Raw genomic sequence first — 25,990 nt, 5'->3', positions numbered from 1 at the left:
GGAAGCACAAGGTAAAGGATACTTATCATAATATGTCCTAGGCTGGTACTTCACTTTCTTGGGAAGTGCTGCTGTCCCTACGTATTTTTTTGAAGTTGCTGACTTTTTCCAGACAAGGTAAGCCAGAAGACAAAGAGAATGGAAACAAGACAAACACCAATAAAATGAAAGAAATATGTATGAATCTTTTTGTCACAAGTATGAATTTTTTTGTCACAAAAAATACTAATTATCCAGGATTTTTTTGTCCTTTACTCTAGAGCCAAAACAGATTATAAAGACCATTATCAGGTAAATAAATGCATCCAGTGATTTGTGACCAATTAGCTGTTAGCTTTCTTCACTTTAGTTGGGGACAAGCTTATTTTTACTTCTCCTTAGCCCCTTTTCCCTTCAAGTAAGTAAGCAAGTGGACTTGTTTGGCATTCGCTGCTTTTCTGGAAGACCAAGCTGACTAACAGTGCAATAGAAATCATAGATTTTAATAAGAGTTTTTGAAGCATGACTGGCTGGAAAGTTTTTTGCATCTTTTAGAAGACATCTTTAAGAGAAATCAATGCATTCTGGAGGAAAATCAGATAACTTATCTGTATATTGCCTAAGCCAAAGCACAATAATAGTTGTAGCAAGATTTGTAGGAAGTGGTAGCATTTTTAGTTTGGTTTTGCATTATCTGTACTCACTATTGATTTCTCATCATGCTTCTCAAGACTTATGGAGACCAAAAAAATTTTCCTTTGCGCACTTCAGTAGTTTTATAAAGACATTTCTCTGTTTCTGACTTTGGAAATGCAAAATATTTTATCACAAGTGTGGAGGAAAACAGAGCGTTTCTATAGCTCCTTGGTGTTTAGGAAAATCATGTGAGACAATGCCTCTTGCTTCCTCATACATGGTAATTATGTCTTAGTGATAGCAAAATATTTCTTTCATTCTTCATTTCCTTTTTGCTCATGATTTCTATCCCAACATCCCATAAAAATCTATAAATATCTCATGGGCTGTAATTATCTCTGAAACATGCACTGGGAGACTTCTAACTTCTGGTGTGAAACTTCTACAGGTTTACTTTTAACTCATTGTAAGGAACATAGACAGATTAATAAGTCATTAGTGTTCAGAAACCTCAATTCAAAAAAATTAAAATAATAATACCATTAATATTTTCAAACACTTTCTTTTCTTCCTGACACCACTAAGCATCAATTCCCTTTGGGAGTGAACTTATTTCCTACTTCTTCTTTTGGTGATGTGATAAATATCCTCTGAAAGGCAGCAGGTGTTCCACAGCTGATTCTGTATTAATATCTTGTTAGCTCATTCTGGAGAAATATAAGTACTTTTTAAACTTTACTTCTATTTTCAAAATAGGCCTCAGGCATAGATTTTTAAATTCTAAAAAGTTTACCTTCTCTAAACAGTGTGGATAATAGTTGAGAGGGGAATGCAAAGAGATTGAAAGTGGGAATTTCTGACTACAGATTTTGCACCTCACAAGCAGATGAATGTAAAGGAGAGAAGGATGTTGAATAGTACAAGATCCAGGAGACAACTTGGAGAAAGGCAAGTGTTAAGGTAATAATATGTTCCTTAGAACTTCAGAATGCTGCAGTTTTGATTGCAGCTCAAGCTAGGAAAGTCTTTTTCCAGGTCCCAAAATGGAAGCAAATGATTTGACAACATACTCCAGAGACAGGAAGAGGAAAAAAGGCTCAATATAAAAATGACAAATCTGTTCTTATTCTTCATTTGTGTAAATTTCTAGGGTGTAGAGATGGAGTGTGGCTCTAGGTCCAGGTCTTTCTACAGCCTCACTATGGGGAGATCAAGAAGCAAGAATATAAACAATTCTCATTCTCCTGGGCTGTACAAGAGAAGTGTAAGGCCATATAGGGCCTCTTCATTCAAACATGTAAAGGAAATAAAAACTGGAAGCAGAATTTGCAAAACAATGGTTCTATATGTTACCAAAAGTGACCAGCGTTTGAAATACGTACAAGAGAATATGCACAAAAGCTGGGAATGGAGTAGATTATATTTTTTATGAAAAGGAAGTAACAGTTGAGATTGTAAAGGTTTTAGATGTTGGGAATTGAGAAGATAGCAAGCCCAACACTTATAACTATGTATTTAGTAATGCAGAGGATATCCCATCTCTAAATAAAGCCATCATAGCAAAAAAGTGTTTATAGGTGCATTTAAAACTGGAGAAATTTTCAGAAAATATTTTATCATGAGCCAACAAGCTGTACAAGATGCATGAATAGAGAGCTTTATGCTTGCCTCAAAGATCTTGTTTGAGGATTTTATGTTCAAGGAGAGGGAAGTACTTGACACTTTATAAACTAAAGTCCTCTCTGTTTTAGTAGCCTATTCACACTTAAGAGGCAGAAGAAGAGAGAAGTCTAAAATTAGTACAGAATCCGTTTGTAATGTTACGTGAAGAACAGACAGAGAACACTTAAAATGTGTTTGAAGAGTCCAGGTTCTTCACTATTTAAAAACATTTTGCATCTGTTTTTTTTTTCCTCAAGTATCTTTGTTTGATTCCAAATGACACTTTTGTAAAGTATATCTTAATGGTTCTCTTCTTCCTGTGGGCTCTTCCTAAAATCTTTCCATCTCAAAAGCCCTTTTATTTTTGTTTGTTTGCTTGTTTGTTTGGGTTTTTTAGCTGCTTGTACATAAACAACTAGATATAAAAAGAGTCTGCAGTAGGTAAAAGCATTTTGATAATGACAGAAATAAATCTAGTGAGAAATATGCCAATAAGATGATGAACAAATAAACTTCTTAGTAATTTGAATACTGTTTCTTTTGGAAATTTATAACACAGCTCAATAAGACAAAAATAAAAATCTTGTATAATGTGTTGATTCCTCTTCAAAAATAGATGAAAAGGGGGAAATATTTACCTGTGGGATTTTTTACATGTTTGTTCTGAACTGATGGTACAAATTGACAGCTCATTCCAAGTGGCCAATCTTGGTACTCTCATGTGTTTAAGTAAAAAACACCTGAGAAGCTTTAGTATCTCTCAGTACCACTTCAGAGTCCTGTAAATAACTTCTCTTTTCCTCCTTTCTCTGCCAAGAGCAATGGCTTCATTTCTACACCTGTCTGAAAATATTAAAGTGAAAAAAGGGGTTTAGGAAAGAAAAAGAAAACGAAACTACCACAATATTCCATCTTACCAAATACCTTATATAATAGTCAGTATTTTAGATACCAGACTAGCATGTTCTCTCACTAGAGAAATTTTTTTGGATCCATAAAGCTTTCCCACCTCTTCAGTAAAAATTTTGAAGACAAATTTCCCTGACACCTTTTCAGTTGCTGAAATTCCCAGGATTCTTTTCAAATCATATTGTTGCTGCTTAGAAGAAAATCTAAATATTTAAAATCACAACGTCTGGGAATCAGGATGTTATCAAGTCAATAATTTCCATGGTTTATATTTCCTGGCAGATACTGCACTCCACTCTGAGACAGCATAGACTTCATGAGATTATCCTTGAATATATAAGCAATCAGGTAATGCATGCAGTTTATCTAAAGCTGGTCAAACAACAGGGTATTAAGGAGGAATATCTGTTATAGTTTAATCTAACGGCACACCTCAATAGTTGTTGGATGGAAAGTGAAAGAAGCAGTGCTGTTAAAGCCCAAAGCATCCCGTTATTGGACAATAATATGTAAGTGGAATGCATTATTATGATTATAAATAGGTCATTTCCAAAGGAAACACACTCCATGCAGACGGGAATAACAAATCATGTGTAAAAAGAAATGACCTTTAACGGAACAAAGAACAGTAAATAAAAGAGACTGCATGAGACTTCTCTCTGCTGGGAGAAGGAGCAGCCCTTGTTTGTCAGGGTGCTGCTGGGGAAGTTACATGTCTCCTGCCTGTTAGTTTGACTGCATCCACTCGGCTGCAATTTGCAGTGCATGCAGACTGTCCATGGAATGTGAAGGTTAGGAAGGGCATACGAAAGGACTGAATATCCAGTTATTGCCTCCAGCTGTTTATCACTGCTGAGTCTAAAAAGAGAATGGACGGGATTTAAAGCAATATAAGAGAATCCAAGGCACCCTCAAACCCATTAAGCAGATATAATAAAGATGATTCATAAATGGAGCTGTGCAAATCATCCTTCAGACGGGGGTTTAAGCAGTTGTTTTGGGGATATTCAGCCTCAGGAAGTAAAAGAAAGATGATTTAACTGCACCAAAATAGCTGGAATTATAAACTGGTAATGTATGTTAGGATATAACCTGAAAGTTAATTATTTTATTTTTCCCTGACTTTCTCAATCCAAAGTCGTATTCTCACCTAGTGATACATGGAGGGGATGGTTACCACTATCACCAAGAACGAAGACCTAAAGACCTTCTCCATTCAACAGAAAATTGCAACATTCTGTATAGAAATGTTTTTAAACAAACAGCCATAAAACCCCAGGAAGGATTTGGTAGGAAATGTAGGATGAGAATGCAGAATGAGAGTGAATTTATGAAGATTTATCATTTGCTTTCAAATTAGCCTTTCATTTAACATTCAGTGAGTCAGTGTATGAATGCTGCCTGAAACACTGAATTTAAACAAGAATTTGGTCTTAATGCAGAAATTAGTACCGTAACCAGCCACAAAATGAATGTTGACTGATCACTCCACCACTGAATACATCTTCCAAAAGGGCTTATCTGCATATGTTTTATCTCAAAAGTTGCACAAAAAACATCCTTCTCAAAATAGGGCCAGTCTGAAATCAGCACATCAAAAATTCAGTGCCATGTAGCCACTCTGAATTCTAGACTTGGAACTGGAATTGCAGTGCCAGTAAAAAGACCAGAAAGCTTTTGGCAAGAGCTTTCCAGTTTTGGTTCATATGCAAAACCTGTAAAACATTATTTGAGTTGAAAATAATGAAAGAAAATATAACAGTTTTCTACAGTGGATTTTTTTGTATGAAATCACATGTCTATTAATGCATTTATTTATATATATATATTCTCATCTGAAGTGATCCAAAGGGTTCAGATTTCATTTTTTTTCCTAATACTCCTGCCCACAGAAAATAGCCTGCTGTAGCTATGGTATTAATTCAATACAATCAATTTTTATTTTCAATTTCAAATCATTATTTTAAAAAATCATTAAAGAATATTGAACTTATGAAAGCCTGGGTTTATTGCCCTGGAACTGATATTCTCTAGAAAGAAAGCAGCCTTTGAGTCAGTAATAGCAGACCAAGGATTCATCACAGCTGTGAACATCCTTTAACCATCGTGTTAACATTTCTGGTTTATATCCACCTTTATCTGTCAGGTTGTGACCAAGAAAAAGGATGCCAATATTATTAATTGTTTCTGAACCAACAACATTATTGCAGTTGAAGTGGCCTGTTTATATGAGACACTAAGTAGTGCATGAAACAGGGTATGAGTTATCTTCAGCCTTGGAACTTCCATATCAGTTTTGATTATCTGCATAAATGCAGTCCACAGTTTAATGCTCTGGTAGTTTTATTTTTCTTTCTGCTTCTGTTATATAGCTTTTCTGTATTCTTGTTTCTTGGACTGAAAGCAACAGCAATTGGAAGTGTCCTTGTGTAAGAAACTCTTGACTTTATCTGTGGAAATGAATTACAAAGGGTTCTTAAAACTATAAAAGCAGAATGAATATGTACAAGGAGTACACAGCTAAATATTCAAGCTCTCATATCTATTCATAACAACTAATACCACAGAAAAAGATATTGCAGTTTCAGACCTAGGATTTCCTGTGGCATTGATGTAGCAAAGATGTTGACAGATGGATTTGTAAGCCTGCAATACATGGAAGCAGTGAATAAAATATCAAACATGTAGAGGAGGTACAACATGAATTCATTGCCTCTTTTCTAATACACAAGAGAACATTCAATAAGGTTAAAATTAAAGTTACAGCAATTTTTCACCATATGAATACTGTGAAACCCATTGCCACTAGATGTTATAAAGATCAAGAATTCAGAAAAATTAAGAAAGGAATCAAACTTTGTAAGTAGAGCAGTCCAGTTCAGTGTCAGCCTAATTAGCTAGAAGCATGTGATATAATGAGGGTTAAACCTTACACTTTGAGATAAAAGCAGTCTTGGTTCTGTTATTAATTAGGAAGAGACTTAGGGTATGAGGCAGATAACTTTCATGAGCCTGCTGCAGGATTTTTAAAATTCCCTCTGGAGTACTAAGTGTTTCCAAATCATATACTACAATAGGTGGAATTTATTCTGACCCAGGATGGCAAGTCACATTTTTTTTACCTACATAAGTAAACTTTTTGTTTAAAAAAGAAGCCCATGATATTACCATATTTGGCCTTTAAGTTTAAATGAAATGAAGTAATTCCTAGTAAGAATGACCCAGCTGCAGAAAATAGAATAATCTCAATTTTAGGAAGTTCCAATTTTATAATCTCAAAGTAAAATAAATATTTATCTTTAGATATATTCATTAATTTCTCAGTGTTTTCAAGCAAAAATCCCATTTAATAATAAAAAAATTATTAAACCAACCCCAAACACACAATTGCTGACTTTTTTATTATTCCTTTGATTTTAACTCTATGAATCTTGTAAGCAGGTCATTAAGATAATGTTACTAATCATACTCATCTGAATATGTGTTGTCCTCTTTGATGTGCTTAGCAATATGCTGCTCTGTATGAAATTAAATAGTAGCACTAACACCCACAATAAGAAGAAAAAAGTGATTGTATGAGAAATATTTCCTTAATAGCTATAACTGTCTGTGAAAGCTAAAATTTCCCCAGAAAGTTATAAAAAAGGTCACAGCTCCCCTCATTTATTTAATACCATGAATACATCCTTTTATTCGGGAGTTTGCCTGCAGTCAAAGCTAATTATTACCACCATATTACATAATTTTTCCTACATGGTATGTAGATGAGTAAATGTGTTGTAAACAACCATCACGCTCCAGGATGCTCATAGCATGAGTGAGGAAATGAGCAGCTACCTTTCAAATCTCATTTCCAGAAGATGCTGTAAATTAAGATCAGGGAGAAATAATGCTTCTGAATCTTTGAACTCAGCTATTAGACTTTTATTGTCTTTACTAATTTCAAAAGTAAACCTGACTCATTGTTCCTATTACAGACGTATCATTACATGATTGAGGGTTAATGATTTCACAGGCATATTTCATAGTCTCGGGACTCATCCAAGGTCTTCCTAATGGCAGGATTCAGAATCTGTGTCCATAGGCCTACCAGACAGCACTTCCAAGGGAGAGCAGAGCGCTCTGACAACCAAGAGACAAGTATTCATTTATTTTGATCTGGAGCCATTATTTTTATAACTGTGAGACAGTGCTTTAGAAAGACTTTTTCAGTTATAACATAGAAACTTTATTCTTCAAAAAATCTGAGAACCATGGCTTTATTTAGCAATTCACATTAATAGTTTCTTACCTTCAAGCACTTAAACAGTTATTGATTGCTGTAGTATTTCTCACATGCTTCAGGTTAAGCTCCAGCTTAAGTGCTTTCCCAGATAAGAAAAAAAATTGCTCAGTGTCTTGCATGACTGAAGAGTAAATTTTAGGCAAGGAAAGAGCTTGGTAATCTTCTTTTCTCTCTAAACTTTAAAATATGGTTTTTAGGGAACCACTGTGGTTTCTATTTCTTTTATCATATTCTTTCACTAATATTTTATTAGAAATTACTTCGTGTGCTGCTGAAACCCTTGTATCACATGGTTCCTCTGCATACCCTCATAGTTTAAAAAGACAATTTCAGTTTTTGCTTTAAGCTAGAATTCAATAAATGCAAGCGAGTTTCATTGCCCTGAATTGCATCCCTCATCCTTAATAAAGAGTATAGTTTGGCTTCAAAAGTAAATCTGATAATTATTTTACCGTGTAAAATCCGGTATTTTGCAAATTTTTACATTTGTTCCAGCCTTTCCTTGTTTTTTTACCAAGTGACAGTAAAATAATGCAAAATCTTGAGTTTTCATATAAATTGAAATGACTGTGTTTCCATTGCTTTGTTTTAGGAACACAGCTTGCAATTAAAAGAATTAATAATTATTCTATCAAGCTGTCATGCTCATGTAGGCTACTGGCATCCTTAAGTAACTTCTAAATGGATAATGGAGTACAGTGACTTTATTATTTGCCACAACTGTGGTTTGAAGGAATCTGAAAGAACATCTTGAGAGCTCTTCCTGGTAGTCAAATTGGCCCTTGAGACTTATGACTAGAGACCTGTTCCCAACTTTTAGTGTGAACCCATTGGCCCTTGAGACTTATGACTAGAGAACTGTTCCCAACTTTTAGTGTGAACAGTTATCCAAACATGTGAACATGGTTATCCAAAGTAGCCAAAGAAATAGAGGATTTCCAAAGTGATATTGTACACAGGAAGCAAGGGATGGTCCAAAATATTGAGCTATTCTCTTCTCCCATAATTATCCTAGTTTCTGAAATACACCACCTGAAATGATATTGCCCCATCCCTGGAAACATTCAAGCTCAGGTTGGATGGGCTTCTGAGTAAGCAGATTTAGTTAAAGATGTTGCTGCTTATTGTGTGGGGTTTGGACTGAATGGTTTTTAAAGATTCCTTCTGAACCAAGCCATTCTATGGATCTGTGATATAGACTAACTGCCTACTGAAAGACAGATTGGTCAGTGCATTTTATCCCTTTATTCTGCCTGATGCCTTTGTTGGCTCAGTGTAGTAGGGAAATGCCTTCTGCCTGTGTTGCATTCCTTTACTGTAGGCCTGTGAATGTCCAAAACCACCCTAGGAAAATTTTAGGAAACTTATATCTGATGATTACTTGGCTTTTTTTCCTTTCATCCCTTATAGCTTCTTCAAAGTTAGAAATTTTGGGGAGGAAAATTTAAACAAATATGGAATAAATATATTCTTGCTTAGAAGGATGTGTAATATTAACCTCACATTCAGTCCTTTGAAATGTTTTCTAAAAGTAATAGATATTTCAACCAAAGATATTTTATTTCAGAACCACAAAATCAGATTATTATGAGTCCTTTATACAAATCTCTTTACTGCTGCTCTTTATTAGAGTGCTGTTATAAGTGTGTTTCTCTGAATGTGTAAGGAATCCCATTAGTTTTCCTAGTGTTTTCTCTAAAATAGTATTCTGTATCTACATCTTAATATTAGCTCCATGCTTGCACATTGGCATTAACTTTTCCAACTAATTATACAGCAATAATATCCATGGTTCTTACTTTTTAGCTAGTGATAGATCAGAAATACTTTAGTCAAGACCGTCTGTGGAAGCTAAATGATTCATTACATATATGTCCTACCAATGTTTAGTTTTGATCCTTAATTAATGTGCATATTTTAATGTATACCAAAATTGTATGCTTTTTCTGGGAAACTCTTCCTCCTAATTTCTTGGGATTTGTATATCTCCTATAAGTAGATCTATTAATGTTAGTTTAACTGTAATCTGTGAACAATGCATTATTGCTAGTACAAATTATTGGAAATATGGAGGGGGTTACATTTTTATGTGAGTCTTTCTTGCTATATTAAACATAAGTTTTGAACAAATGGAGTACCCAGCAAAAAAGATTATATTAATGTGTAGGCAAGGCTGAGTATTTTGAGATTTTTTTTTTTAATTGATTGAGACTGAAAAAAGAATCAATTTGAGATTGCAGTATATGAGAATAAAAAACACAGTATTTTAAAGATGAAAACACTTGCAATCTTTAAATCTGGCATTATACATTTAATAAATTGAAGGACATGGTTCTTCTTAGAAGAAAATCAGATTTTGTGAGGTTATGACAAATAATGTAAAGTACGAGAGAGGAATTCCAGTAGCTCATGCTGGAACTACTGGTACAGTTTTTATTCCATCCAATCTGATGGTGGAATGTCTATTCCACATTTCCGCTTTCCATTTCCTCCTATCTCTGCCCACGCACTACTACAGATGGGGAGATAATATTCTAAATGTTGCCATTATATGGGGCAATCTCTCTGGCTTATGGCAGTGTTGTGAAAGTAAATGGTTACAAAAATATATTTCACAAAGACAAAAAGGTTTGTAAGTCAGATCATTTAAATTAGGATAACCAATGCTAAAATGTGTAAAATTGTTTTTATGCTTGTGACATTTTATTGGTACACAACATCACTAGAATGGAGTAAAAACAGAGTGTACCTGAAAATAATAGCAATACTGATGATATTGACTTAAGTGTCAAAATTGTAGTGGAAGTGTGATTTGGCATGTTGTTTGACAATCTAGATACACTTTGTACTTTCTTCACTGACCGTATTTCAAATTGTTACCAAGTTAATAAAAAAAAAATTCTAGTTACCAAGAAGTTTATAGCTTAACTGCATGGATGTGAGAGGTCAGATTGGCAAGCATCCAATGTCCCAAGCATCTTAGAAAATGCCCACTCTGCCAAGTCTTTAAAAGCTTATGTGCTGTGTCCACTCAAGTGCTCGTAATACCTGTATGTCTGAAGTTCAATTAGAAAAATACCTACAGAAACACAAAGTTATAGCAGTTTGCCCACACTGATGTGAATTTGATAAAGGCTGGTGTTTTTAAAAGCCTATGTATATAAATATACAGTGTATTAATAAAATAATGTTTAGGAGTTGTGCCTTAAAAATAATTTCTTTGTGTCCTGTAGATACAAAAAATAAAACCAACCAATGTCTACAATGCAGCTATGAAGGTGGAATCAATTCTTCACTGTTATTTGCCTGTAATTGGCTTTGAGCATCACAATGCACATGTAATTGTGTCTGTACTTGTATTCTTCAAGGATTCTGTGCTATTTCTACTTGAACCCATTTTTGATATGGTTCAGCTCAGCAGTGCCAGCTACCTCTTGTTATGCAGTTGAAAAACTGTGGCCATTAAAAATAGGATACGGTGTGATTTTGTTTTGCAGCACTGCATGGAAAATCAGTTGCTGTTCACAACAGCTCTGTGGTTGGTTGATTTAAAGCAGGAGGGCGACTTCAAATTGACAAGCAGACAGTTCATGAAAAAGGATATTGTATCTTTAAGGCTTTCTGACTGATTGTGTTTAACTGCACTGCTCAGCAGGCAGTAATTAGGCAGTAGCTTTGCTGAGAAACTTAAAGCAGAGGCTGTGTTGCTCTGTGCTCTTAAATTTAAAAAAAAAAAAATAAAAGAAAGAAAAAAATATGCATTTGAACAAATGGGATTTTTACTGGTTTTTAGCCGGTGTGGGAGCAAACAGAAAGCAGACCCCTAGAGGCTCCTAAAGTTATCTTTCCATGCAGATAGTCTCTAGGGAGCTGTGGTGCTTGAGAAAGGAGGCAATGAGAACCATTATAGAAGCACATGACACTATTGCTGAAGGTCAGAGAGGTATTGGAATAAAAGAGAAGCTGCTGATACAAAATGACATGACTGCTGCATCTTCTGGACAAGTTCACAATTTTGATTGGAACGTAGCTCGAACACATCATGAATGTGATTAATAAATAAAAGTACATAATAATGATGATAGCTGAACCGGTGCTTCCCCAGACTGCTGCAGAGCACGAAAGAGTGGGAATCTAAGTAAGTTAAAAGGCATCAAACAAAATACATAGTTAATGCTACTGCCTAAGGAGAGTTTGGTTTGAAAATACTATTGTAGTTTTGTGGAGTGGACACTGCAGTGCGCAGTTGCAAACGCTGAATGCAGGAATGAATTGTCAACCTTCTCTTCATGAGTGTTACAGTAACAAATTGTGGAGGGGAGTAAAAGAAAGTTAAGATGTGGTTTTGTCACAAATAACATAGGAATTTCATGGAAGCGCTCTTTGCTGTCACAACTCTATTTTCTATTGCTGCTGGTTGTGCTTAGACACGTCATCATTTAAGAGCAGACCAAGCTTTGAGAAGATTCAGATAGCCATTGATATGTACTACAACCTCTTAGACTATATTTTTAAAAATGCAATTCATTTGTTTATGTGATGGCATTGTGCTGCTGTAAAATGAAGTTATTAATTAACAAGATAAATTAAGGCTATATTTTGATTTAGCATCAGGTAGTAGATATTGTAAAAGGGTCACACTTTAAGTGTGATGAGCTCTTTTTTCATTGCATAGCTTCAGTTTCTGAGGTCCAGAAAATGTCTTTTGGTGACTATGGCTCTGATTCTGACTAGAACTGCCCTCTACAGTTCTGACATTGGTTCTGATAACTTTGAGTGATTAAAGTCAGTCTTCTTCAACCAACTCTGATATGACAAATCTTTTTTATCTTCTTCGTTCACATGTTAATGAAAAAGTAAATTAGCATGTAAGTTGGCAAGAATGCTGCACTGAGCAACATGCATTTTCTCAAGACCATTGTCCTGAGGTTTGCAGTTTTTTAAAATGGTTTGATCTGCGTAAATTAAGAAAGCTTATCAGAATTCTCTGACTGAATGTTTATAAGAGCCAGAACGGCTTTCCAATTATGGCTGGGCTTGCAACAGCAAGAGGGATTCAATGCTGCTGCCTAAAATTCACCCATCTTTATTTCCTGTTTTCAAGGTCAATGCATTTTGTGTACTTCATAGATGCTCTTTGAAACTGGGATACCAAGAACATCAGGGATTAAATTTCCAAAGTATTTTCTTTCTAAGTGACAATGAGCCTAATTCACTGTCAGTTAATGCCAGGTGTTTTTTCCCCCATTATTTAGTTCTTCAAAACAGTAGCTGTATAGAACACTATTCACAGGGGCTTAACATAAGGAGGAAAATTATTACTTTAAGTAAAATAAAATTTTTACATCACATTTCGTAATTCTGGTTTTAAGCATAAAAACAGTGGTTTGTTTTTCAGCAAAAGGTTTTGGTAGAATTTCAGATAGCATATAATACAAAACAATAATTGCATACTTAATGTGAAAAACCTACAGGCAAAAAGGGTCCTGCTTGATGCTTCTAGCTTTTTCTGGGGTGTGTCTATATCCACATTTAAAGCAATGCCTGTGAATGTCCATCTTCCCTTGGAATCTTCTGGGGCCTATGAAATGTCTGTCTTTTAATCTGATTGTAAAATATTGCCCCAGCTCTTTACCACAAATTTGAAAATCAATTTTTATATCTTGCTAAAACTATGGACATCTCATTTATTTCTATGGTTATTCTACCAAGAACAAACAAAGGGAAAAGCTTTTCTGTGTTTTTCTGTTACAACTCTCCTCTCTTCCCCACCTACTTGTGCACATGTGCCTGGACACAGATGCACATAGCATACCTATATAAGTGTACACATGTTTGCATGTACATACATCTCTATTATGCAACATTTCTATGGGTAAGAATACAGCAGTTGAAACTCATGCATGCTTCTCTAAAGTCATCAGAGACTCATAGAATGGTTACATCCTTTTCTGACTAGATGGTTTTTGACTTTATCTTGAAGCTTTTTGAGTGGTGTGTGTAATCTACTATTATTTGCTGTTTAAATTTGTCACCTGGTAAACCTTCTGTATTTTCAGATGGGAATCCACACTGATGGAAGTTTTGTTTTCCAAAAGTTGTTTCACAGTCTCCAAATCAGTTCAGCTTTAATGATGTCCTTATGAGGGCTGATTATTATGCTATATTCCAGGCTGAAATAATTGTGTACCTGGGCCACCTGCTTCTTCCTTTTCCAGCACCTTTCTGAGGACAGCTCCAGGGCACTCAGTGGGGGCTGGAGCAGAATCCTACCGAGGTGTCCACACACTCCTCTTGTGGGAAAGGACAGACTTTGTCAGTGAATTTCAAAACTGTTTAATTAAGCATTCCTCCTTTCTAAGAATAATAGCCTTTAACAGCCTACATTTCCAACAGCAGCTAACATATCACCTCTGTAAGGTAACAAAAATAACTGCTAGTCATAATGTAAACCCTGCAATGGCATTCTAGCCAGTTTTTAAATTTAAATTAGCAAACCACTGATTAATCATAATGATCAGTCAACTCCAAACTAGATTAAGAAACTTGAATACTCTGAGAATAATATATGGGTACCAATTTCAAAGTATGGTACAAATATAGCCATTTTGGATTAATGTATGTTTCTCAAAATGTAGCATGATGAATTTAATTCATTTTATGGTGTTCATGACTTTTAAAAATGATTTTTGTGAATTACTATAGAAACTGTATCGTATTCTTTTAATTAATCTTTTATTTAAAGAAATGTTTTCATCCAAGATACTAAAGAAGAACATTATAAACATGCTCAGGCAAAAGGTAATAGATTTGGAGTTTAATTGTAATGTTCTGTTAAGCATTTTAATGGAAAACCTGATGACCCAATTATACAGCAAAAGTGGAAAATCAGAACACAGTATCTGGATTTGAATTTAAAAATGCTGAGATGCATAATACATAGGAGTTTGATATCTATTCTACTTCTTGTCAAGAAGGTAAAAAATTATCAAGAATTAACAGACAGCCGAAATCAGACCCTGGAAAAGAGCTAGGCATTCTGGAGAGGAATATAAATTATAGTTTAACTTGGAATAGTACCCTGCATTTCCATGCAATGCAGAATCCGTACTTTCTTTCATTTTCCTGCACTGACATCCCATTCTTTCTGTACTACCACTATTCATAGTGGCACCAGCAAGATCTTCTTCCCAGGGTTAATCCTCCCCACTATTGAAAGACAGTTATAGAATTAGCTAGTTTAAGAAGAGATTTTCCATGATAACTGTAGCTCTGTCAGAAGCTAGGTGTTTCTCTTACCTTGAAAATTTTCCCTTTCCATCTTAGATGTGGTTTCCAAACTGAGGTCCTAATGGGCTATTGGTGAAGCTGGAAAGAATGAAAGAGTGGCTTACAGAACCATAGTATTTTAATAGTTTTTTCAATTCCAAAAAGTAAATCTAAGAATTTACTAGTCTTCACTTGAACCTGTAATAATTCCAAAAGTCTACTAGGACAAAAAGTTTGAGAATGACTGCAGTATTCACCTATTTTGTCTTCTAGAAGAGCAGTTACAAATAAAATTTGCTATTCAGTATGTCACAGAAAACACAGAAAATGGTGTTTCATTCAGTAAGTGGTACTTTGGGTCCCTAATGTTGCAAGAAGAAGTAATGAAAATGGGACTGTGCAGATGTAATTATTCATGAAAAATGAAGTTACTATGCAACGTCCTTAAGAAAAGCATCTCAGGTACTTAAAAACTGAGGTAAATATGCAGACGTGACACCATGAAACTATCAACTGTACTTAATGCCTCAAAAGAGATGACTTTGAGGGTATCTGAGCTGATACCAAACTGTACCAAGCAGAAGGCAGGGGCAGAGATCTTTGTTAGCCTGCTGGTGTTTACTTTTTGGCTATCCAAGCCTTGATTTTACTGCCTCTACACACAGAAATGTTGGTCACTAAGTAAAAGTGAATGCCAAGCATACCACAACTACAGCTAGCCTCTGGATTGTAAATTGGTTGTTTTATTTTACTTGGATAGTGTACAAAAATCTGTATCATATTTACTATATTACCAGCACATTAATTTATATCTAACCCCATTAATTTATATCTAACCTCATACAATTTTCATTTCTTGCAAATTTCATGGGGCTACGGTAGACCATGGACATGCTAATACTGATTTCATCTTCATTATGGTCTACATCATCAAATGCAGATGCAATCCAAGTTGTGGTAGGACTCTTGAGGGACCAGTGCCATGGTAGCAGCTGACTGGAAAGCTGGACTTTCCTTAGGAGAAGCTGAGAGAGTTAATTTGTGGTGGCCTTCAAATGTATAAGCATTCTTAAAAGCCAAGCCATATTCTGGTGGTTCAAAAATTCCTAAGTGTCTTTTACATATTTTTTTGTATGCAAGTTATGGGAAAAAAAGTTATCTGGAGGACTGGTTGCTCTAGATTTGGTTCTGATCATTCAAAGAGGACTAGCTGGAACTGTGGAGACTGAAGGCAAAGTGGCAGTGGCAAAGCAATGAAAGAGTTCAAGATCTTCAAGGAACGGAGACATATGATCCTGTAATATAAAAGTAGTGTAATTCAAACAGGAAGCCCTTAATAGTTGCAGAGAAAGATGAGGTGTACAGATAAACAAACAAAAAAAATTCTGTAAGAAAATTAATTTCTGTAAAAAATTAATATTAATTACTCCAGTACAGAGGAAGAGTGGGAACTACACTAAGAGACCAATCTTGTAAAATCATGAACTCTTTTGTAAAAGTCTAAAATAAAGAATTTAGAAAGTATGAAGTAGTTCAAATGACTGCAAATTAATATGAAAAAATAGCAGAAGGTATCGAGACAAATTCAGAAGTGCCAAGGGATAAAACCAAGAAACTTTCTACAAGATACATGAAAGGTAAAAAGAAAGCAGATTTAGTAGGAGCAAGGACAAGGAAAATTAAGACTATTACTTCACAGAGGTTGAAAAATTGAAACTAGTTTACAAAGTTAATTTCTGATTGTGTCTACACTATAAATTCTGTGAGCAGAAAAGAAGTTAGTACTGCTAACACCAAGGAAAGTTATGAAATTTCAGACTAAGACAACCATTTAGAAAAGTACAAAGATAACACAGACATTTTCAAATGCCTGGGTGCAATGAAATGCCTACCATGCATGTAGCTGAAGCAATGCTTTACAAATGTTTTCAGAGGTGGTATTTCAGAAGAATTGAGAAGCCATATATAAAGACTATGACAACAAGGTAAAAAGAGAGTCAAGAAAATGTACAATAACCAGCTTCACTTCTCTGTGAGAGATGGTCTCAGATAATGAAACGAATTATTTATGGGCACCTCAAAGTATATAAAAAGGTGTGCAGTCAGCATGGTTCAAAGACATACCATGTCACACCAGTTCAGCTGTGATACAGTCCTGGGCAGTGTACTGGATATAAGAGAAACAGTAGACATTACTGCTCTTGACTATTTAAATGCTGTCTCAGGCATCTCATAAGGAAGCTAGATGAAACTCTTTGACTCCAGATATGTGCAAAACTGATCAAAAATTATTTTGACTACTTACCAGTTTGGTACTACTCCACATTTTCATTATTAATCTGGAAGATGCATAATATAGCAGTTTGCTTATTAAATTTACAGAGAACACTACTGTGGGAGTGGCTGCAAGCATGCCAGAGATGGAATTAGAACTTAAATTGATCTGAAGAAATCAGCTGGAAAAAAATGAATACATTACAGTAAGCAGGAATACATAAATCTGCTCTTAGACATGATGAACTGAATAGGAAATAGGAAGCAATAGACTAAGTTTCAGATATGTAGAAAAAAGCTGGGAGACATAATGGGTCACAAACTGAGTATGAGTCACCAGTGTCATGATACAGTGAAAACAGCAAATACTGTACTAGTGTATATGGTGGCAAATTAAAGAGAGTAAAGTGGAAAACATAGTCAATAATTAATTAGCTGAACAAGAGCATTCGTTTTTAATAAATATTTAGAAGGATGCATAGAAGTATCATGCTGCATTACTGTACATCCAAGAATTTACTAAATATGAAATTCAAAGCACCTTAGGTAATAAACTTCAAATAGTACAATGTGTCAAATAAGCACAGCATCATATGCTGGTTTATTTCTAATTCTGCTGGGTGCTGAACAATTTTCCTGAAAGATGTTCAATCCTCTCAGTTGTTACTAACTTACCATTTGACATATTTAAAGTGATTTTTTTTCTTTCTCTTCATACACAGTAAGGCTGTACAATGCTGTCTCTTGGCCTTTGGCTATCAGAACAGAATGGAGCTCTTTGTTCTTTATTGGTTCATAAGGCCAAAGTAAGAAAAATAGAGTTAAGTAGATGGACTATCTTGTGCTGAGAAAAAAGGATCAATATATCTGCTTATAAGTTCTGAAAGAGGTGTTTACTTTTTACTTTGAGAATGTAAATCAATGTTCCATGAAAAATTTTGAAAAAATGTCTTTTTTTTTTAAGATAGATAATTTTCATTAAACCAAAAATTTTAGTAGAATAACTAGAACAAAAATCCCTTAAGCAGACCAATTTTCATGGTGAAGACAAGTATGTGCTTAAGTGCCATGCTGCACAGGAAGACCATTACTGTGACAAGAGCAGTAAAATCTTAAACTGAACTTTATGAATGGACTCCTGGAGAAGAATGCTAAATTTGCAAATGTAAATACAATGTCACATGACTTTAAAGAAAATTGGTGGGTTCTGTGACTGGCTCTGTCACAGATTTACATAACAATGTATAAGTCACTTAATCTCCTTTAGTTTCTCCATCTGTACAATAACATCAGTTCTGGGGCAGTGTTGTGAGACTTAGTTAATTGCATAGAAATTATTTAAAGATCTTTTAGTGAAAAGCTGTATTGATACTTTCAAAAACATGACCCTTTTTAAGCTAATGATTGTCTTTTCTCTCCCCATAGAAACGACACAAGCCAAAGAAGCAATTCTTTTTTGACTGGCACTTGCTACACAACAAGATTTTGAAGAAGCCTAAAGAATTTTCACAAGCCAGATTCTCTGGGTCCAGGGGATGAAGTAAGAGAAGCAAAGGAAGGAAAAAAGAGAGTAAGATCTTTTCCCTTTTGGTCTTCCTGAGATGGCAGAATTTGGTAAAGCAGATGTACATGCACACAGAAGGGAAGGCTGTCCAGATGTGAGCTTCCCCCTTTCCCTGATTTTAGCTGCTGACTCAGTGGAGCAGACCTAATGCTACTAATGCTACAGACCTAATGGTCAAATGTCCAACCTCCAGTAGGGGTGAAGAGTTGCCATGGTTGCAGAGCAAACAGGAAGGAATCAAATAGGGGAGGGCAAGGGGATGGGTAGGTAAGAAATGAATCCACCTAAGAAGCAATAATAATCCAAGTAAAGTGGCACTCCTGTAGAGTGTTTTGTCAAAACAACAAAGACCGAATTTTCCAACAAAAATTATTTTAAATATTTTGCTTGAGCACCTTTATTAATTATGCTGCCATTCTGCCTGCTGCTATAATAATAGTTTTACAATCCTTTCATTCTAAAATGCTCTCTTAACTCCTGGCTGAGGATAGATGAATGTTGATGACAAGGAGAATAGAAATGAAGAACTGACATTAATGAAGATTCAAAATGCATGCGTGAATGGCAAAGCTTTATCTGTACAACCACAGGAACTGGGAAGGGTCTAGAAGAGCAAACATCCCAAGCAGAACCTTCTTGCTTGTTTGTACCAAATATTATAATATGCATGTATGTATTAATATACAAAAAACAGCAAGTGGACACAGTTGTGAGAATACAGTAAGGTACCATGGTGACAGGAGACTTTATAAAAACCCAAACAGATAGCAAAGGGCTCCTGAATGTAATGAGCCTCATGGCTGATTAGGTAGAGAGACCACACTGTGCAAGAATGAGGCCAAAAGCAAAGAACAGCCTGAAAGAAAGCCATGAGAGAGAGAGGGAGAGATGTGGGAGAGAGAGAGAGAAAGGGACTTGGAAGAATGAGATAAGTAGACTTAGCAAGAGACAAAGGCAGAAAGAAATCTGTAGGGCTTGCAGGAGAAGGAGTTTGGTATGCGGCAGACAATAGAGGGCTTAGAAAGGAGCAGTTAGCCTTGGGCCCTCAAAGAGTCCCAAGAGCCCAGGGAAAAAGACAAACAAGGAAATGTGCATGTGGTAAAGGCATTGGGGGAGCAAGAAGATGCAGCAGGGCAGCTGCAGGTGATCACTGCAAAAGAGGGCAATGTGTATTGGAGAGGCAGCATGAATCTATGGGCACAGTTTAGAGGTACCAAAGGCTTCTGCTGTGTGTATGCAGTTCCTTTCTTTGGTCTTCTTGCAAAAGAGTGCAATTTCTATCTTCCTCTTAAAAGAAGAGCCAAAAAGATTTTCGGTGAGCACTATTCATCTTCCTCTTAAGTGCCTGTCCCTTAGTCTTGGATTCTAGTAGTTGTCTCTTCTTTAGGGGTGGGTTTTGAATCTCTTTGGATGCTTTACATGAAATTAGGGTGAGAACGATCATAACTCTTATTAACTATACAAGTCACTGCATGTTTTTAGTTTTAAAGGCTCAGAAGTGAAATCCAATCTGAAGTGCAAGGGTTGTATGACAAATATGTCTCCCTCATTTTATGCCTGGCAGCTGTCAGTGGGTCAATAACATCCAACAGCTCTAAAACTGAAAATTTCATTCATCACATGAGTTTGATCTCACTTAAGCAGACTGCCTCACCCTCCCACACACATATAGACAGGTGGGGCATTTCAGCATCCTGAACCCTCCTTTCCCTTTGGATGTCCTCAGACCGTGGCTCCTTGCTTGTAGCAGAAGTAGGAAAATTTGTTCAGAGGTACAAATCTTTTTTAATGTACTGCACAAAAAAAGAGGATGATTTTAGCCTCATGCAAACATCACCCCACAGAGAGGCCTCCCCATACACAAACAAATCTGGCACAAAATGAACTACGGTCTTTGCCACTGCAACTTGAGCCAATTGCCAATTACAGCAAAATGCAAGACTCATGGGTAAATCTCCTGTCTTTATTTAGTTACTCTAATAAGAGTGAAAACTTGGAATTTAATTTTGTTCCTTTTCCTTGAGTCTCATTATAAAACTGCAGCAATTCATTGATTTTCACACTTTTATCCCACCACCAATGTTGGTGCAAGTGCTGTACTTCACCAGAACAAATGCACTGGCTAATTCTAAGTAAAAAATTAATTTGCTTTTCATGAAAACTCTTAATATAAACTTGTATAAATACTGGTATTTTGATAATGTATATGGTTAGGAAAATCTCAGTGTTCACAGGTTTAAAAATCCCACTCACAGTCCATGTAGTTAATAGTTGAATTTCTTTTGCTTTGTATTGCCATAATATAAATTTGAAGTGGAACTCAGGGTTATCCAAAACCTGGCAGAATGAAGGAATCTGTTGACAAAGATATCAAAGCTGCAGTTAGGTATTCAGCCAAGCTGTAGGGTCAATAGTTGGAAAATTTTCATGTTCCAAAACTCCAGGTCAAGACAGCAGCTGGCCACAGAAAAATAAAAATGACTAATGATTTAATCAGACACAGCAGAAAATTTAGAGAAGGTGAAATTTGAACATTAGTTTCCTATCTGAATTTCTTTTTGTAGGAGAGGACTTCACTCTTTTGCTGAACATTTCCCTCCTTTGATTACGAAATCCTTTCAAATCATGAATGGTGTAAAATAATAGCTGAACCGAATCCACATAGCTAAGGAAAAAAAATCATTCTTTGAACTTTGAACATTGGCTTCTCTAAATCAATTTTTGAATAACAACCCAGACAACTCCCCATAGGTCTGTATCATCTTCAGAGTTCTATTCAATACAGCTGATAAGGGAGGAGAGGGAAAGTCATGCCATGGTCTTTATGACATGATATCACAGCAGACAAGGTTCCCGCCCTGAGGAGTTTTTAGTACAAAACCAATTCATCCAGCTACTGAAGCTATAGACTTGAAGTGATGGGAGTATGCTCATACTAATATTCCTGCAGCTGGAAAAGTACTTTGTACAAAACAGTATACATATTCATAAGCAAAAATCTTTGCTAAAGCAATTTCAGATAAGTAGCTTTAGCTAGCCTCAGCTAACTTCTAAAAACAACTTCAAACTTTGTGTCTGTAAACTCAACACCTTTGAAAAAGAGTAAATATGCTGTCAAGAGATTCTGTGTAATTCTCAGTGGCTGTGATAATCTAACATTTATGACTAATCTACTCAATTTTTTTCTACCCTTGATTTTTCCCCTTACTTTGTTCTTGCACATATATGTACCAATTTTAAGGTGTTTCTCTTTAATTATGTAGGAAATATTTTGAAATCTAGAAAATCTCCTGAAAAAGAAGTTGTTACATAGATTCTAGCCATTTTCTTTTAATTTGTGATGGCACAAAAATGCTGCTTTAAGCAGCAATGATGTGCACTGTCCCTTTGGTGCCCGAGATGTACTGGCTATTAGGTATTCTTCATTCATGTAAATGTGAGACCAGCTTTTATATTTCTTAGAAGAATCTGATATTTAGATGGAAAAAAATAGCTAAGTACAAGTTTTTTTTCAGTAGCTTTTGAAATAATATTTAGAGATATGTTAAAAAAGGTGTATATCAGGTAACAAATATAATCCTGTAGCTCTAGACTGTGTGTATGACAAATGCTGAGTGACACTTTTATGAACAATGAATTATCTAATAGTTAATAATTAATTAAATAATTCATCATTAGCTAATTGATTTATAAATAAATAAATTATTTAATTAGAGTTAATTTTAATGGACTCATTTCCAGTGCACTAAATGTCTGAGAATGAAGGTTGGTGGGACTTGACTATGTGTCCAGAGCAATAATCTGGTGCCCCATTGTCACAAAGGCAACATCACCAAGAACACTATGGGAGGTCCAAATTTCACCTGCAAGATGGAAGTGATCCTTAAGTTCTGCATATTTCTTTGAAGGACTGGTATTCACCTTAAAGCAGATGGGAAAGGAATGATCAAGTCGGCGTACAAATACGGGACTGCCGGGGAGTGTGAGTGGCTCGAGCTGTCAGCCATGCTCACTGCCCACATCAGCACACTGCTGGACACTGCTGGACACACTCTCATGCTGCTGTCACCTGGAGTGTGTGACAATTCTACAGCATAGCCATGAGCAACTGAGTTCAAAAGGTAAATATTATGCAAGGTCTTCAGTTTGTGTAAATTGGCAAAGCTCCATTGAACTTAGCTGAAGATCTGGCCCTGTGCATTGTCATATTATTTGGAAATGCTAAATTGTGTAAATATTCACATTCTCTGCTGTTTTTATTTTAATCTAGCCAAATATATTATACCTTGTAAATTAGATACTAATATACCAATTAGTGGATTTTTAAAATTATCTGATTAAATTTTCTCTTTAGCTGCTTAGCTTGTTTTGCAGCAAATCTGGTTTCTCCATGGCAGTAGAAAAATAAGAGTTGAACAGAGGAGTCCTTGAAAATATAGTAGAAATCTGAGACCTTTATATAGAATGACACTCTGCTCACTTTTTTTATGCTAGTTCTTACATATAAATGCAAATGTACATTTCATTCATTGTTGTATGTAATGTGATTTAGCTCAAATTGACTGGAAGTTGTGGAAGTCTGATTTAGAACTGAATATGTAGATTACAGCTAATTACACAATGTGAGTCTTTTAGAACATGGGAATATATTTTAAATTCTCAGCTTTTTCCCTAATTCAGAATGAAAAGTACATAACTTAGAGCTGAAAAGTTCTCTGCCATGACAATTGCACAATGATATGAATATGCAGTGATATTTTTTTACTGGTTTCTTTGTTTTTATTTTGTTGTTTTTTTTTTTTAGCTGTACCCCATAAAGTCAGCTCCAGATAGGAAAATTGAATTATTAGCTGAAATCTCATATGAGCTGTGTTGTGGTCATCTCTCTGAGAAGACAGAAGCTTCCAAGGTAAAATTTCAGCTAAAGAAGCAAAAGTGTGAATGTTTCCCCTTTCTTTTATTATTGACTTTATGAATTAATCCTAGCTTACTTGTTTCAATTGGCATTGACATATTTTTGAATACTATTAGCATAGCAATCAGGCCTGTTCTCGGGTCATTGAATGGTGTGTTGATTTCCAAAATAAATAGATATGCAGTGTGAAGGGTGAGCTGCCACTTTGTGAGAGCTTTGCTGATCTAAACTAAAAGTCAGTTCTAATTGAAAACTGTACTAGAAGGAGGGTTAAGGAAGAAGTGAAACCACTCAGTCCCTTTTAGGTTTCATGGGCCTGTGATAGAAGATACAGGATGAGGAGGAAAATGGGTACAGTATATGCTAAAGTAAGAAAAAGCATTAACTTAGACTAAAATAACCATATCAAAATAGAGTGTTTTTATTACTTTCATTATAACTAATTTTCTCCTGGATTATTCTTCCTTTATGGAAGTCACCTGAGGAAATCTTGACTTCCTGTGAGTTCCCACTGAACACAGTTCTAATTTCAGCATTGAAACCAACTCTCTACTCAATCACCCAGTGGCACGTTAGGCCAGTTCTAGACTGAAGGCCACTGAGAAGATTACAAATATTCCCATTCAGTTTAACAGACTTTTTTATAGATTTCTAATGACCAAACAGTACAGTGCTTTCCATATTCTGTTAATAACACTTAAGTCTTTCAAGACAATCTTATATTCTCACTGAGGGACATTTGCAGAGCGCCACTGTAGCATCCCATATCCAGGACTATGTAGCAAACAGCCATGATTGGCACAGTTTTCTCTGTTTTCCTAGATGGAATTTTTCTTCAAACAAATGAAAAAGTTCAGTGAAGCCATTAAAGAAAGTTAAGATTTCAGATTAAAATAGTTTATATTTTATCCTATTAAAACATCTATCCTCTATCCAGTGCTGTGTTTCTTCCTTCTTTCCATTCCTGTCCTGTAAGGGTTAACAATTGAGGCCTGTCTATAGCTCATTTCTATAGTAACAGCAAGACTGAGACTTTTTTATGGGCACCTAATAATTAGAAAGTGCTAGAAGGTATAACAATATAATGAATCAAAACTGATAGACTTGTGGGTTTCCATAGAAACATGTATAATTATGATAATCGGTCCCTGGCGTACCCTCAGAATCGTATACATTCAGTTAAATGCAATAAACATTAGGCACTATTTAGTGAGCTGTGATGCAGATTAACAGTGTGAGATACAGGGAGGCTATGAATAAAATTGCTGTACAGTTTATCTCAAACTAATTTCCCAGATTGCTTTAATAGATGTGCTATGTGGATGTGAAGAATTGAAAGTGTATTTTTGTTAGTGGTAAAGGTAACAAAAATAATATTTCATAAAGTGGCTGACTGTTAATTTTGATGCAGATCAAAATGTACTATGGCACATTATTGCATGGGAGATCGCTAAATCCACTGAGAAAATGACATGGTGGGGCTCAGCTGAATTATTTATTTTTTGGATATGATATGGGGATATTTGGGTTTCCTGGGCTCCCCTTGGCTTGCTGGCATATTTCTTTCTTTACTTGACTCACATTTTAGAAATATGTTTGCTGTTGCTCCTGGTGTAATTCTAACTCTATTCTTCCAAAGCAAACAAATTTCAAGTGACTTCACATACAGCTGCTCAGCATTGCAAGAATTGTATTCTTAGCTTCCCATAGAATGTTGTTGATTTTTTTTTTTGGTTATTTGATTGATGAGTAAAAAGGGAATTACAATTCTGTGTTAGCCATTTCAGGGCCATTTAGAACTGCTTGTAGCCGTGCATTGGTTATAAAAATATTTAGATGCCAGCACTCCAAGTAAAAGCTATTTATAGAGAACTACAGGTACATTATATTTGAGACAGAGTGTTGACAGTCATGTTAGAACATGCCCTGTGCATTAGGAGACTCACCTGAGCATTCCTGTGTAGGCCACAGAAACTGAAGAAGTATTTAACTGTATTTAAACGTTTCCTAATTCTCTTCTTTGAAGGCTCAAGTTTTACTTGAAGGATGAATTTGGCTTGATGTAGTTCTTTTGTGAAAGACAAGTTTTGCCCTAATGAGTACTTTGTTTAAAAACATTCATTTCAGAATGCAAGAAAATCTTTTGTGATACGGCTTTTGAATATTAAGAACCCAGATACTCAGTTATCAGACATAATAACTTTAGGATTGAAGTTGGTGCCCATAAAAATGTATATTTATCTTAAATGCACTCTATTCCCTATGAAATTTCAGGGAAAACTGTTTCTCAAAAAATCCCTCCACTTTCAAAATGAATCAGTTAGGCTCCTGTGTTTTTTCGTTTTTTTCACTGTTAATCTAGATTGTGACTCACTTACAATAGTGGTTATATGTTGATTAATCTGGGGTTAATCTGTTGATTCAGTCCTGAAGACTTAGTTCCCAGGAATGCCATGTGGTGACCAAGGATTCTGGGGCAGCTCACACACTATTAAGC

Source organism: Geospiza fortis, unplaced genomic scaffold (genome assembly GCF_000277835.1).
Source record: "Geospiza fortis unplaced genomic scaffold, GeoFor_1.0 scaffold121, whole genome shotgun sequence".
In the NCBI taxonomy this organism is placed as follows: domain Eukaryota; kingdom Metazoa; phylum Chordata; class Aves; order Passeriformes; family Thraupidae; genus Geospiza; species Geospiza fortis.
Note: the sequence above shows the minus strand (reverse complement) of the source record.